Source organism: Musca autumnalis, unplaced genomic scaffold, assembly GCF_047663935.1.
Source record: "Musca autumnalis isolate F117 unplaced genomic scaffold, ASM4766393v1 scaffold_3, whole genome shotgun sequence".
In the NCBI taxonomy this organism is placed as follows: Eukaryota; Metazoa; Arthropoda; class Insecta; order Diptera; family Muscidae; genus Musca; species Musca autumnalis.
This window is the reverse complement of record NW_027411866.1, coordinates 5,639,236-5,653,682: the sequence shown is the minus strand read 5'-3', so window position 1 is coordinate 5,653,682 and position 14,447 is coordinate 5,639,236. Positions and strand designations below refer to the sequence as shown.

General features: G+C 37.1%; 1 protein-coding gene across 6 annotated transcripts in view; it reads right to left on the bottom strand.

Annotated features, from left to right (window-relative positions):
• The window catches only part of Pde9 (phosphodiesterase 9), a 404,593-nt gene that overhangs the window by 371,232 nt on the left and 18,914 nt on the right, over positions 1-14,447 (bottom strand). The gene's annotated exons all lie outside the window — the stretch shown is intronic.

Here is a 14,447-nt window from a genome sequence, read left to right as displayed (position 1 = left end):
AACAACAAGAGAACAAACATTAACAAGTAGCCAGATTTGTGTTGCAATTCAAGAGTTGTTGATTGTCAACCCACCACAACGATTCTATGTTCGGCAATCCAAAAACTAAATTAATGAGAATATGGGTTAACTACAAAATCTAGACATGGTAGGGCTGGTGGGTCGGCCCATTAGAATAGTTACGACATATCAAGGTATCATCTTCTCCATAAAAACAACAACAAGGACCGGAAAACAACAAGGGTTTCAAATAACTAGAAAAAGTTTATTAAGTATCTAAATTCTTGGGAGATAAAAGGAAATTTAAAGTGCCCCTATATCTATCAAAGTGTTTGCCCCAGCACTATAATTCCCCTCCTTCAGATTTTATTTACACAGTCATACTTCCTACCCCATATCTAAAATGTAGTGTAAACTTTTGTTGGCTAGCTGTTCCAAACACTTAGACATCTGATAACTATGAAAGGCCATAACACAACACTTGTGAATTAGTCAAACCCTAAACAACAAGAAAAAAGCAGAAGAAAAAAACAGCAAACAAAAAAAAAAATAAACGAAACAAATTAACAATAATCTGTTCATTCACCCTCTTACAACCTATACATACTTCCACTACATGGTGGTGGTGGTGGCGGCGTTACGTCGACCGCCGCAATACATTCTTGTCGGTCGCACCAATTCAGGTCTCCTACTCAAATGAATTAAATTAAATGTTAATCATTTAATTTTTGTCAAACTAATGTTAATTTCTCTGAACGTTTGCCAAAAAAAAAACAACAACACCGAGAACGCAGAGGGAGAAAGGAGAGTCTAGACGCAGTCTATTAAAATTATATTCAGTCTTGCTAATTTTCAAGTACACACATCGTCAGACATACAATTTTTTGCGCTTCAAAATGGGGAAATGTGGCGAGAGGAGGGCAAATTCCATAATAACAAGGTACTATGAAGAAAATAAATTACAAATATGGGGTTTCTATAGAAAAAGAGATGAAAGAAAGTGTCTTCTATAAATAGGGGGCCTTAGTAAAAGACTTTTATAGAACAGGAGAACTTTGTAGAGGTCGAATAGAAGAACTCCGAAAGGGTCTACGGTAAGAAGAAAAATTTATTCTATAGAAAATGAGCCCTTTGAAAGAATCTTCTATTGAATATCAGACTTCTGAAAGTTTTTTTACTGAAAGATATCGAAATGATGGAAAAGAAGACCCATGGAATAGAATACAGATCTCTGAAATCGTATTATGTAGAATAGGGAGCATACGTAGGTGTCTGCTATACAATAGAAGCTATCTAAGAGGGAGACCTTTTATTTCGCAGAAAAAACTTTCAGAGCCGTTCTGTTTTATAAAACACCCTTTGCGAAGATGTATATTCCATAAAAGAGCTTTTCAGAGGCATTCTCTTTTATAGACGATCTTTTTTTCTCCACTAATATAAAAACCCCTTTCAGAGGTCTTCAATTTTATTAAAGGCCCATTCTAATCACATTATCTAGGATAGGGAGCATCCGTTTGGATGTTCTATAGGAAAGAAGACATCTAAAAGGGTCTTCTACAGAGCAAAAGACCTCTAACTAAAAAGGGTCTTCTTTAAAATAGAAGAACTCTAAAAGAGTTTTCTATACAGTTGGAGTCCTCTGAAAGGATCTTCTTTAAACTATAAGACCTCGAAAAGGGTATTCTATAAAATGGAAGACCTCGGAAAGGGTCTTCTATAGAATGGAAGAACTCGAAAAGGGTCTTCTATACAATAGAAGACCTCTAAAGGGGTCCTCTGTGAAATAGAAGCCTCAAAAGAGATCTTCTATAGAAGAGAAGACCTCTGTAAGGGCCTTCTATAGAATATAAGACCACTGAAGGGGTCTTCTATAGAATAGAAGATCTCTGAAGGGGTCTTAAATAGAATAGAAGACCTCTGAAGGGGTCTTCTATAGAATAGAATACCTCTGAAGGGGTATTCTATAGAATAGAAGACCTCTGAAGGGGTCTTCTATAGAATAGAAGACCTCTGAAGGGTCTCTTCTGTAGAGTAGAAGACCTCTGAAGGGGTCTTCTATAGAATAGAAGACCTCTGAAGGGGTCTTCTATAGAATAGAAGACCTCTGAAGGGGTCTTCTATAGAATGGAAGACCTCTGAAGGGGTCTTCTATAGAATAGAAGACCTCTGAAGGGGTCTTCTATAGAATAGGAGACCTCTGAAGGGGCCTTCTATAGAATAGAAGCCCTATCAAAGGGACGTTTTATAGAATGGAAGACATCGGAAAGGACCTTCTAGAGAATAAAAGTCCTCTAAGTCCTCTAAGTCATTCTAATGAATAGAAGACCTCGGAAAGGATCTTCTACAGAATATAAAACATCTGAAAGGGATATCTATAGAATATAAGACCTCTAAAAGGATTTTCTATAGAATAGAAGACCTCTGAAAATATCTTCTTTAGAAGAGAAAACATCAAAAAAATAGAATAGAAATCTCTGAAAGGGACATCGGTAGAATATAAGACCTCTGTAAAGGTCTTCTATAGAATATAAGACCTCTGAAAGGGTCCTACACAGAATTGAAGAAAGGGACCTTTTTATTATAGAAGATCTCTTAAAGGGTCTTCTATAGCATAGCAAGGGACTTCTCTGCAGAAACGGACTCCTATAGAATAAAGGACATCTGACAGTGTCTTCTATAGAATAGAAGACATCTGAAGAATATAAGAAGAATAGAAGACCTCTGAAGGGATCTTCTATAGGATAGAAGACCTCTGAAGGGGTCTTCTATAGAATAGACGACCTCTGAAGGGGTCTTCTATAGAATAGACGACCTCTAAAGGGCTCTTCAATAGAATATACGACCTCTGAAGGGGTCTTCTATAGAATAGAAGACCTCTTAAGGTGTCTTCTATAGAATAGACAACCTCTGAAGTGGTCTTCTATAGAGTTGACGACCTCTGAAGGGGTCTTCTATAGAATATACGACCTCTGAAGGGGTCTTCTATAGAATAGACGACCTCTGAAGGGGTCTTCTATAGAATAGAAGACTTCTGAAGGGATCTTATATAGAATAGACGACCTCTGAAGGGGTCTTCTATAGAATAAAAGACCTCTGAAGGGTCTTCTATAGAACAGAATACCTCTGAATGGGTCTTCTATGGAATATAAGACCTCTGAAGGGGTCTTCTATAGAATAGAAGACCTCTGAAGGGGTCTTCTATAGAATAGAAAACCTCTGAAGGGGTCTTCTATAGAATAGGAAACCTCTGAAGGGGTCAAGACCTCTGAAGGGGTCTTCTATAGAATAGAAGACCTCTGAAGGGGACTTCTATAGAATAGAAAACCTCTGAAGGGGTCTTCTATAGAATAGAAAACCTCTGAAGGGGTCAAGACCTCTGAAGGGGTCTTCTATAGAATAGAAGACCTCTAAAGGGGTCTTCTATAGAATAGAAAACCTCGGAGGGGGTCAAGACCTCTGAAGGGGTCTTCTATAGAATAGATGACCTATGAAGCGGTCTTCTATAGAATAGAAGACCTATGAAGGGGTCTTCTATAGAATATATGATCTCTGAAGGGGTCTTCTATAGAATAAAAGACCTCTGAAGGGGTCGTCTGTAGAATAGATGACCTCTGAAGGGGTCTTCTATAGAATAGACGACCTCTGAAGGGGTCTTCTATGGAATATAAGACCTGTGAAGGGATCTTCTATGGAATATAAGACCTATGAAGGGGTCTTCTATGGAATATAAGACCTCTGAAAGGGTCTTCTATAGACTAGAAGACTTCTGAAGGGCTATTCTCTGGAACAGAAGAAATCTAAAGGGGTCTTCTATAGAATAGAAGAACTCTGAACGGGCCTTCTATAGAACAGAAAAGGGGTCATCTATCTATAGAATAGACTAACTCTGAAGGGGTCTTCAATAGAATAGAAGACGTCTGAAGGGGTCTTCTATAGAATAGAAGACCTCTGAAGGGGTCTTCTATAGAATAGAAGACCTCTGAAGGGGTCTTTTATAGAATAGAAGACCTGTGAAGGGGTCTCCTATAGAATATAGCTTAGAAGACCTCTGAAGGGGTATTCTATAGAATAAAAGACCTCTGAAGGGGTCTTCTATAGAATAGAAGAACTCTGAAGGGGTCTTCTGTAGAATAGAAGAACTCTGAAGGGGTCTTCTATAGAATAGAAGACCTCTTCTATAGAATAGAACACCTCTAAAGGGGTCTTCTATAGAACAGAGCACATCTGAAGGGGTCTTCTATAAAATAGAAAACATCTATGGAGTTATGCCATCGAATAGATGGCCTCTTAAAATGTATTCCCCACGAAGAGACCTTCTATGAAATAAAGCATATCTGAAAGGTCCCTTTAGAATAGAAAACTTGAAAAAATGTTTCTTTGAACAGAAATTTTAGGAGAGCTGCTGTCTATAGAAGACTTTATGAAGGTCTTTTGAGTGTAGAAGGCCTTAAGAAGGTCTTCTGTCTAAAGAAGATCGTAAGAAGGTATTTTGTCTATAGAAGACCTTAAGAAGGTCTTCTGTCTATTGAAATGCCTAAGAAGTTTTTCTGTCTATAGAGGATTAAATAAGGTCTCCTGTCTATAAAAGGCCTCTAAAAGATATTCTGTCTATAGCATACCTTAAGAAGGACTTATATTTATATAAGACTTTAACAACGTCATTAATTTATGGAAGGCATCGAGAGGGTCTTCCGTCTATGGAAAACACCTAAGAAGATCTTCTGTATTTAAAAGATCCAAAGAAGTGTCTTCAAGAATGTCCGTAAAAAGGTATTTTGTCTATAGAAGTCCTTAAAAAGATTTTTCTGTATACAGAAAATCTTAAGGTCTTTTGACCTGTAAAGGAATCCCGCTGTTGATTTGTTCTTATATTTTGGTCATTTGAGTTCCACTTCATGCCTAAGAGCAAGATAAAGTGAAAATTTAATTTTTTTTCTAAAATCTTCCGCAGATTGGGTTAAGCTCTGCTGTCTGTCTGTAAAGACTATAAGAGAGTCTTCTGTATGTCTATAGACGACTTATAGATGGTCTTCTGTCTATAGAAAACCTTCAGATGGTCTAATGACTACTATTAAAGACCTTAAAAAGTCTTCTGTCTAAAGAAGACTATGGAAGTATTTAAGAAGGTCTTCTGTTTATAGAATACCTTCTTATGGTTTTATGTCTATGGAAGACCTTAATCTATAGAAGCCTTATATGAGCTTAAGGTCTGTGTGTATATAGAAAACCTTACGAAAGTCTTCTATAGTCTTCTGTCTGTCTATAGAAGACCTTAAAGAAGGTCTTCTGTCTAGAAGTTTAAATTTTTTCCTCAACTTCCTAAACTAACCCCCGAAAAATGTGACGTTTTTTCTCCTTATAAAACTAGCATCTCATATTAATTCTCTCGCTCTCTGTCTACAAAACATACCTATCAAATTGTCAGATTTATTTTCTTTTTATATTAGGCGTAGAATTATTGTGAGCACCTCATATGGCAGTGATCAAGCTTCGCACAGAGACCAACACTCACACAAAAGTGATGAATCGTTGGCGAGTGTTGGCAAATGAAACGTCACTGCCCCAAACAGGGTGCTAATGTTGGGTGGAAAAAAGGCAAGGTGGGGCGACAACGGGCACAGTAGGCAAAGTAGATTATGTGAAGTGTCGTACTTGTTGTGATGTTGTTGTCGTCGCCGCTGCTGTTTGTTATTGAGTTTTGTTTTGGTCTTTCATATCTCATCATTTGTTTTGAAATATTTTTTTACTGGTTTTTTGTAGGCCGTCTGTCCAAACAATCCATTCATTTCAGTTGTTGTTTTTGTATCACAAAACAAGAGTATTTATATTTGCAGTTGTGTGAATGAGCTGCTAGGTGGCTGGCTAGTGGCGGTGGTTTGTTGATTACTCTGCTGTTCGTGATGTGCTGCTGCTGTTTGTTTTCTTTTAGCAGAAAAATGTGAGCATTTAATTATATTATCAACTGAGACTAAGTCCATCAAATGGATGGAAACAAAACAAGAGTAATAATAATAGGTGGCGTCTCCCTCCACACACCCCCCAAATCAGCCAACCCCTCAAAAAGAAAAAAAGCAAAGCAGAGCATGCAGCCAACCCACCACTACCACGACCACTCACTCAACTCAGTGTTGTTATTGGAGTGAGAATAACAAGTGTAAACATGTGATTAAAACAGCAGAGCAATAATTTTACTCTCTACTTCGGTTGTTTCGTTTCTGGTTGTTATTATGATTATTATGGTGTTGTTTTTCTTCTTATTCTTGTTGTCGTTGTTGTTCGTGCTGCTGTTGTAGGATTGTTGATGCGATGCTGTTAATGGTTAGTGTCATTGTGGGGTGTTTCTTTTCGTTTTTTTACTCCCATGTGTCCCCCCCTAATCAAAACAATATGCATGCATTTCAACATTATCATCAAGAGAGTGGAAGAGAGGGAGAGGTTGAAAGAGTGCTGTAGTCAAAGATCGGAAGAATGACAGGCTGACTTTGAACCTTAAAAACAACACACAAATATAACAACAAGAAAGCACTTCAATGACATAAAGATTTTAACCGAATTTGAGAATTTTTATTGTCGGCATTTAGGGCAATCTAAGGCCTGTGAGACAACAAAATTAGATAAAATAGCAGTGCATTATAAATTCATGTAGAAAGGGAGTGTGTTGTAGTCAGAAATTTAGAGAAGTTTTTCACAATAAATAGTGGTTAATTCGAATTCCGAGTACCTATTTTTAAACCTTAATATAAATTCCATGCATTTATATTTGGCAAATTCAAACATTATTTTCTTACTGCAGATACACAAGGGACCATGCATGGTATCTATGATTGAAACAAACAGCAACAGACCATTAAGTCGGTCCGATTTTTCCTTTTTTTGTTTTTGTTTTTTTTTTTTTTTTTTGTTGCTTATCCACAAAGCAAAAAATTCATTCACCTACCTAACGCATAAATTTCAGACTATTTGTCTGTCCGTAGACTTGTTTGACGCCTGATAGCCTGCCTCCCTGCCTGCTGGTCTGACTGACTGCCTGCCCACTAGTGCTGGTGGTGTTCGTTCATTCGTTCTTCTTATCATCATCACGCCCAAAAAAATGTGTTATTCAAAGACTCATTTTAATTTATTTTATATTCTCTCAAGTATGCCAAAACCCGACAACGACAACAAAGTAAATATCACCAAATAATATAAGGCAATGACAACAACAACAACAATAGCAAGAAAATATTGTGGCTAAAATATATATAACAAAATTAATAACTCTACTCCAGAAACGACATCGTTTGTTGTGATAAGATTAGAAAAGAGAAGAACAAACAACTCAAGACAGGTGTAAAAACTTTATGTCAATACACAAAATGTGTGTCTGTCTTCTCAAGGCAAGAGCAGGTAGAGTAGGCTACAACACTGTACGTACACCTTCAATGTCAGTTATGAAGAGCAACATCAATATTGATCTAATTGAAAATTTAAATCAACATCAATAATGATTGGCAAAAATATTTGGAAAATTTAATAAACTGGTGACAATTTAAAGTGTGTCAAACAAGTGGTCGTCGGGCCATGATAAATTAAGAGTTTTCAATGTTAAAACAATTCCGGGAATTTCAAGAGGTCAATTCTCGGTATCAAACAAAACATTCTAAGGGTTTAGAAGTCATCCTATAGGTAGATATGTCCACAAGGCCTTCAAAGGAACTTTAGTGGGTTAAATTCAAAAGGGGATCCTTCAAAAGGACTTTTAGACAGGGACGTACGCAGGATTTCATTTCGGGGGGGGCCCACCATGACCAAAAATCATGAAATTTTAAAATGTTGGGTAGGGCTACATATCGCTATTTTAAAGCCTTTTAGTCGATTTTTTAACAATTATTGAGACAAGTTGTATAAAATCAATGAAGAGAGAATTTAAAAAATTTAAAATACAATTTTGGAATTTGGTACAGAGTAATATATATTATGTATTAGTTCTTGGAAATTTTTTATTGAAAATTTCTATATCAGACCACGTTCGGTATGGTTATCGGTATTTGTAAGTTGTACACCACATATGCTCACATTTTGGTATATCTCAGAATTTGTAATATCCGCAATTGTTTTTGCTTGATTTTCAGTATTCGAAGATCTTAATTTAATTTTTAAGAATATTGGCTATAATAAGGATTTTTGGATTTTTTTAGTTGGAGAACCTCTATGCTGAAAGTGGTTAAAATAGATCTATGTATGTTTCAATGCATATCGAGATATCGCCCTTTTTTAGACCCATTTTTCAAAAAGTATTTAGTGGACAAATCTTTGACGCCCATACATTACATATTAACATCTTATAAACCTTTTAATTGGAATTTGGTATACTTTAATATGTCAAGGTATTTTAATATCTTTTAAGTTATTTCTATAAATGCAAAAATTGTTCTTCTTTAACCGAAGTGATTGGAGAATCCAACTAAAAATATATTTAAAAAAGAAGGCTGCTTTAGCCGGTGTAGGACAATGCAGTCTATGAACTCCCAATCCTACTCGTAGTAAGTACTCTTTGAGAGTACGAAACACATGATTGGGCTTTGCCAAAACATGGTCGAATAAATATTTGAGAAAACAAGCAAGTCGTCTTTGTCGCCTGTGTGGATTAATACCTTTACTATCGACATTTATTTATTTATCCCCAAAAATTTTATTCTTGGAGTTTACAAAATGGCCTTTTTGAACTTACCGGCAAAAATATCAAAACTTTAAGGGTACCTATCTTAGCGATTGTGGACGTTTCGAATTATTGCTCATAGCGCAAAAGGAGAGTGTTTCTGAATGTGCCGAATTAGTCCATTAAGCAAGTGTATCTCATTATGAGAGTCATTCCTTTCGATAGTTATCGCGCCCACCAGCCATTTTAGTCGGTCAGAAAGAATGGCCAAATAGGATATATACGATTTCAGGAAACATTTTAAACTTTTGTGGGGGAGGAACTCGAAGTGGTGGACCAACGTGATTTTAACTAAGTTTGGAAAATATTACGTCATCTAAAATTTGGACCAAGTCTCCAGCCATAGAGGCGGACTGGGCTAAATGCTTGTCTGACCCGGCTTTCATCCAACTACACAGAAGTAGAAAAGATAAGTATTTTTAAGGAAGTTCGTTGTAATAATATATTAATCTGGTTTTTGAAAGTCTGCTGAGAAACCGAAAACGTTTTAATATTAGGAGGCAACGAGTTCCACAATCGAACAATTCGGTTAAAAAAGGATTTTTATTAAATATTTATTTGTATCTGAGAGCTTCTAGAAGACGATAAAAATATATAATCAAATTAAAAAAGGAATAGAGGTATCAGATTTTAACAAACCGATCAAATGAAAACCCTACAAGCTGAAGGAAAAACTGTGAACAATTATTTCTGCAAACATCTACCATACGCAAACTATAATATTTGACAGAAGCTGGACATAAAGTTGTTTATATTACACTATGCAACACTGAAAATGCAAACAACTTCTAGTATGCATTTTTTGAAAGTACATATTTAGACTACAAAAACCCTAGTAGGGTTCTGTCCTGTCAGATCCAGTTCGGATTTTATGGCCTCAACTAAACCGGGCTAAATCTACACTTTTTGCATTTATCTCAGGCCTTTATCTCAGAAACGAATAGGAATTTGGCCTTGCTGTTTTTAGCAATATTATAGCCCTAAACTAGTAGAACTTATCTTTTGAAAAAAACCACCCAAGAAAAACTCCATCTAGGGCATCAAAATCTATAAAATATAGAAAATTTTACATAATTGCTGAAATTCTGGTCAGTATCGGCAAAACTATTGGGAGTTGAACCAAGTAACCTTTTGCAAAAATCTTCCAACAATTCTTTAGAACATTCTGAAACTCTTAAATGCTTACTTCATGTTGTTTCAGCCGTATTTTGCATCATATCTTTTACAACACGTATTGCAAACACAGTTCACACAAACAGTTTATTCTCGCATTTCGGATTTCCTACATTATTTACATTTGACATACTGAAAACAACGGCATAGAGCATTTTACAACAATGACATGTTCTGAAGAGTTGTGTATTACATTCCAGGGAATATTTTTCCGAAAGAAAATATTCAGAAAAAATTAACGGTTTTGGAGATACGGTGCGAAATGTATAAAATATTTGGAATTTTTGCATATATTTTGAAATTTGAGGCAATAAATATAGTTTTTCGAGTTCGTTATTTCCCCAAATATTTTATTCTTGTCCTTATCTACAAACTTGCTTCAGAGGTCAAAAGAAAATTCGCATTGGTTTCAGAGATATAGCCCCTAATTTCTTTAAAAACTCAATATTTAACCATGTTTAGATGGGGCCATAAAATCCGAGCTGGATCTGACACAACAAAACCCAACTAGGGTTTCTTGTCGTTTGGGTCTGTACTTTCAAAAAATCCTCAGTTCGAATTGTTTGCACAAGATCACCTTAAAAATGTTGCACAGTTTTATTTCCGTGGTACCCAGTATTACCTCAATACCATAAAGAATGTGAACAACAAATTTGTCGAAATAAATATCTAATTGGTTTTCGATATATAGTCCACGAAAACCCCATTTCATGCACTTCCCTTCCCACAATATTGAACTCGCCATATTTTTTGATACAGGATACCATAAACCTCAAAAATGAACTAGCAAAGGTGGAGTGTAATCATTACGGAACTCCGAGTTCATTTATTTATTTATTTATTTATTTTTTTTTTTTTTTTGATACTGGAACGATATGGCATAAAGCCTTAATACAAAAAAAAATTGAAAATTTCAAGCAAAAAGTTAAAAATTTTCGAACAAAAAAAATCGAAATTATTTCTTACAAAATTTGTTAACGAAGTACATTTTCAGTACAGAAACTTCAGAAAATGTATGTTTTCATTTGAAATTTGGATATTTCAATTATAAAATTATTTTTTGAGAAAGAAAAAGCTAATGATCTGTTACAGTAGCTAAAGAAATTTTTGGTCTACCAAACCATTTCGGGGGGGGGGGGGGCCGGGCCCCCTGTGCCCCCACCCCCCTGCTTACGTCCCTGCTTTTAGATATCAAGATATTCAAATGCCCTTCTTGAGCTAGTGGAACTTGGAGAATATTCAAAAGGATATTTAAAGACAGAAGTCCTTCAATGGGTCTTAGAAATTCCTCTATATTTAGGTTAACTTTAAAAACTTTAATCGATAGACTGTTAGGTTCTAACTTGTGTCTATAGAAGGTCTTTATAAGGTACGCAATCTCAAGAAGACCTTTAGAAGGCTTCTTTCTATCTTCAAAAAAGCTTTGGAAGATATTAACATCATCAATCTTAATAAGACCTTTGGAAGACATCCTTGCCGAAAAATGTTCATTTAAAAGATTTTCATTTAAAACCGGTCTTCATTAAATCGAATAACTTCTAAGGGTATTTTATAAATATGAGACCTTATTTATATCTTGTGGACGTAGAAGAGTTCCTAAAGGTCTTCATTAGATAGAAACCTTCAAAACAAACTTCTTTACAAGAAGACCTTCAAAAGGGTTTCCATAGATAAATGACATTTAACTACTCTTCTAGAGATATAAGACCTTCAAAGGTTCATACGGAAATTGAAGACCGCCAAAGGTCCTTCTGGATATTGAAGACTTTAAGAGCGTATGGATAGAACAGCTTTAGATATCGTCTTTAATCTCAAAGGACCTTAATGGATACACTTCAAAATCGGATCTTTAAAAGTACTTTTAGAGCTAGAAGTTCTTTAACGGTCCTTCTAGTAGACTTTTAGACTAGACTTTTAGGTTCTATCCTCTATATCTATCAGGTATGTTGAAATAGCATACCTGGGATTAAGATGGTCTTCTATCTTGAGAAGATTTGAAAATGTCTACTATCTCTAGAAAACTTTTGGAATAGTTTGGATTTAGATATTTAGAGCTTCAATCTCAGGAAGACCTTATCGCTGGAGTATCCTATAAAAGACTTTGGACTTCTCCTTCATACTAACAGTCGCTAGTTGACACCCGTCCCAGAGTTCACCAAGCCGGTTATTGTTTTGACAAAGAAACCTACAGATTCCGTATTTTCGCAACAAATGACCATGATTCATCCGTAGGGGGCCAGCGCTACCGAACTGCGTGCCTTTGGCATGTTCTTCAATTAGCAGCCATCGCTAATCTTGCCTTCAGGATCTTCTAAATGATATCTTGCAGGCTCTCATTTTTGATAGACGGAAGAGGAGACAGAAGGTTTGGAGTCCTGGCTCGGGGTTGGTCTCTTACCCTTGGAGTGTGTTGCTTCCATTGACCAAACCTCTTCGCCGTGTTCCTCGATAAGTACTGTATTGACAGAAAACCTTATAAAAATCTTCTAAAGATATCCCAAAAGCCCTGCAGTGTATAAAAGACCTCCTGAGGGTGATTCAATGCAGTACTATTGCGGAAACCCCCAACTATTGGTCTTCTGGCGATACAAGACCATCACCATCTTGACTTCACGATCAGATATATCGTTGACTGCTACTCGAAGTTCATCTGGTATCATTGATCTGCCTGTATTCTGTCCAGCGCAGCTACCCTTGAGAGAAGATCCGAAAGACACCTTTTGGCTCAGTTTAGTTTGAGAGCATGCCTTAGCTATGATGACTTTCCGGCTGTCATTATTTTCATAACCGTGAGATAGTCGTGTTTCCGTTGACCAAACCTCTTCTCCGTGTTCCTCGATAAGTACTGTATTGACAGAAAACCTTCTAAATGATGTCTTGCAGGCTCTCATTTTTTTTATAGGCGGAAGAGAAGACAGAAGGTTTGGAGTCCTGGCTCGGGGTGGGTCTCTTGCCCTTGGAGTTTGTTGCTTCCGTTGACCTAACCCTCTTCACCGTGTTCCTCGATGAGTACTGTACTGACAGGAAACTTTCTAAAGATTTCCCAAAAGCCCTACAGTGTATAAAAGACCTTCTAAGTGTGATTCAATGGAGTTCTATTTCGGAAACCCCCAAACTATTGGTCTTCTGGCGATAGAAAACCATCACCATCTTAACTTCAGGATCAGATATATCGATGACTACTACTCGATGACTGTATTCTGTCCAGCGCCGCTACCCTTGAGAGAATATCCGAGAGATACCTTTTGGATCAGTTTAGTTTGGCTGTCATTATTTTGATAGTTTGGAGACTGGCTCGGGGTCTCTTGGCCTTGGGGTGATGTTCTTCGGTTGACCTAACCCTCTTTACCGTGTTGTTCGATGAAGAAGGGTTGGTAGTGGTAGGAGCAATGCAGCCCAATATTCTGCATGCTTGACTTTAACCGACCTTGAGGGGACTCAGTTTGTGCTGGAACACCTTTTGAATAGAGAGTTGAAGTCAAGAGAGGCGAATACTTCGCGATACGCTGATTCAAGCCACCATTGCTCCTAATTTGTCCGTTGGAGCAATATGAGTCAATGTTGGCATTGAACCCAGATTCAAGATTTCTCCTGGGTAACTGAGAATGTTTCCTTTGAAACTTGCTCACCACCCAGAGGTTGGTCGTGGTTAATTTGATGTATATTATTGAGATGGAAAGGGATCTCTGTCGATGTGTTTCCTGAGGTAGTTCATCGATCTGCGACAGTAGGGATAAGTAAGTCGACTTTCAACTAATCGATTAATCGATTTTTGCAGTCAAAAGTCTAAAAATCGTAGTCTACTTTTGTCTGGAGTTTGTCCATAGATTGTTGATTTGGCGGGTTACACTTTTGGCTGTTTCTTACTTTCAAAACAAAAGTCGGAAATCGACGAATAGTCAATTATTATCGATTTTCTGCGGTTATGAAAAAGTCGAAAGCCGAGTTTTAAGACAAAATAATCGCCAGACCGAAAAATCGCATTTTCAGTTTTAGACCAAAATCGTAACATCGATTATTGCTTTCCATTACCTATCCATATGCGACAGCCCATCTTCTCTTTCGTCAACCGAGTCTCAGAGCTGGTTGAGGTGGTGACAGCCTTTTCGACCAGGGTTTTGGTCGGGATTCCAATAGCGTTCTGCCTCGGCAGGCTAGTTTTATCGGCGGCGGCCGATGGTCGGTGTGGCGTTGTTTCCGGCAGGAATAACAGTAGTGTCAAGCTCGTCCTCAGCGGAAGCACTACCCTGGCTGAGGCTCAGGGCTAGCGTCCGCTCCAACAGGGCTAGAAGCCAAACTCTCTTTGACAACTTCAAGACATGGTACATTTTGTCCGTAGGCTGGGTTTCGCCAGTCCTGGTTTGGCTGTGACGTTTTTGTTTTATTTTTATTGGCTCGAATCCATATGTCATTGATGTAATGAAGGAATGGAGGTCGACCATGGCATAGCCCTCGTGAGTCATGGAAAAGACTGACAACTAAGTCTATACTACAATGAGATGCACAGGATTAAACGAGACTCCCTAACTCTTTTCTTTAAAGACTCCCCTTTGCTCGTCTTTAAAAACTCCCTTCA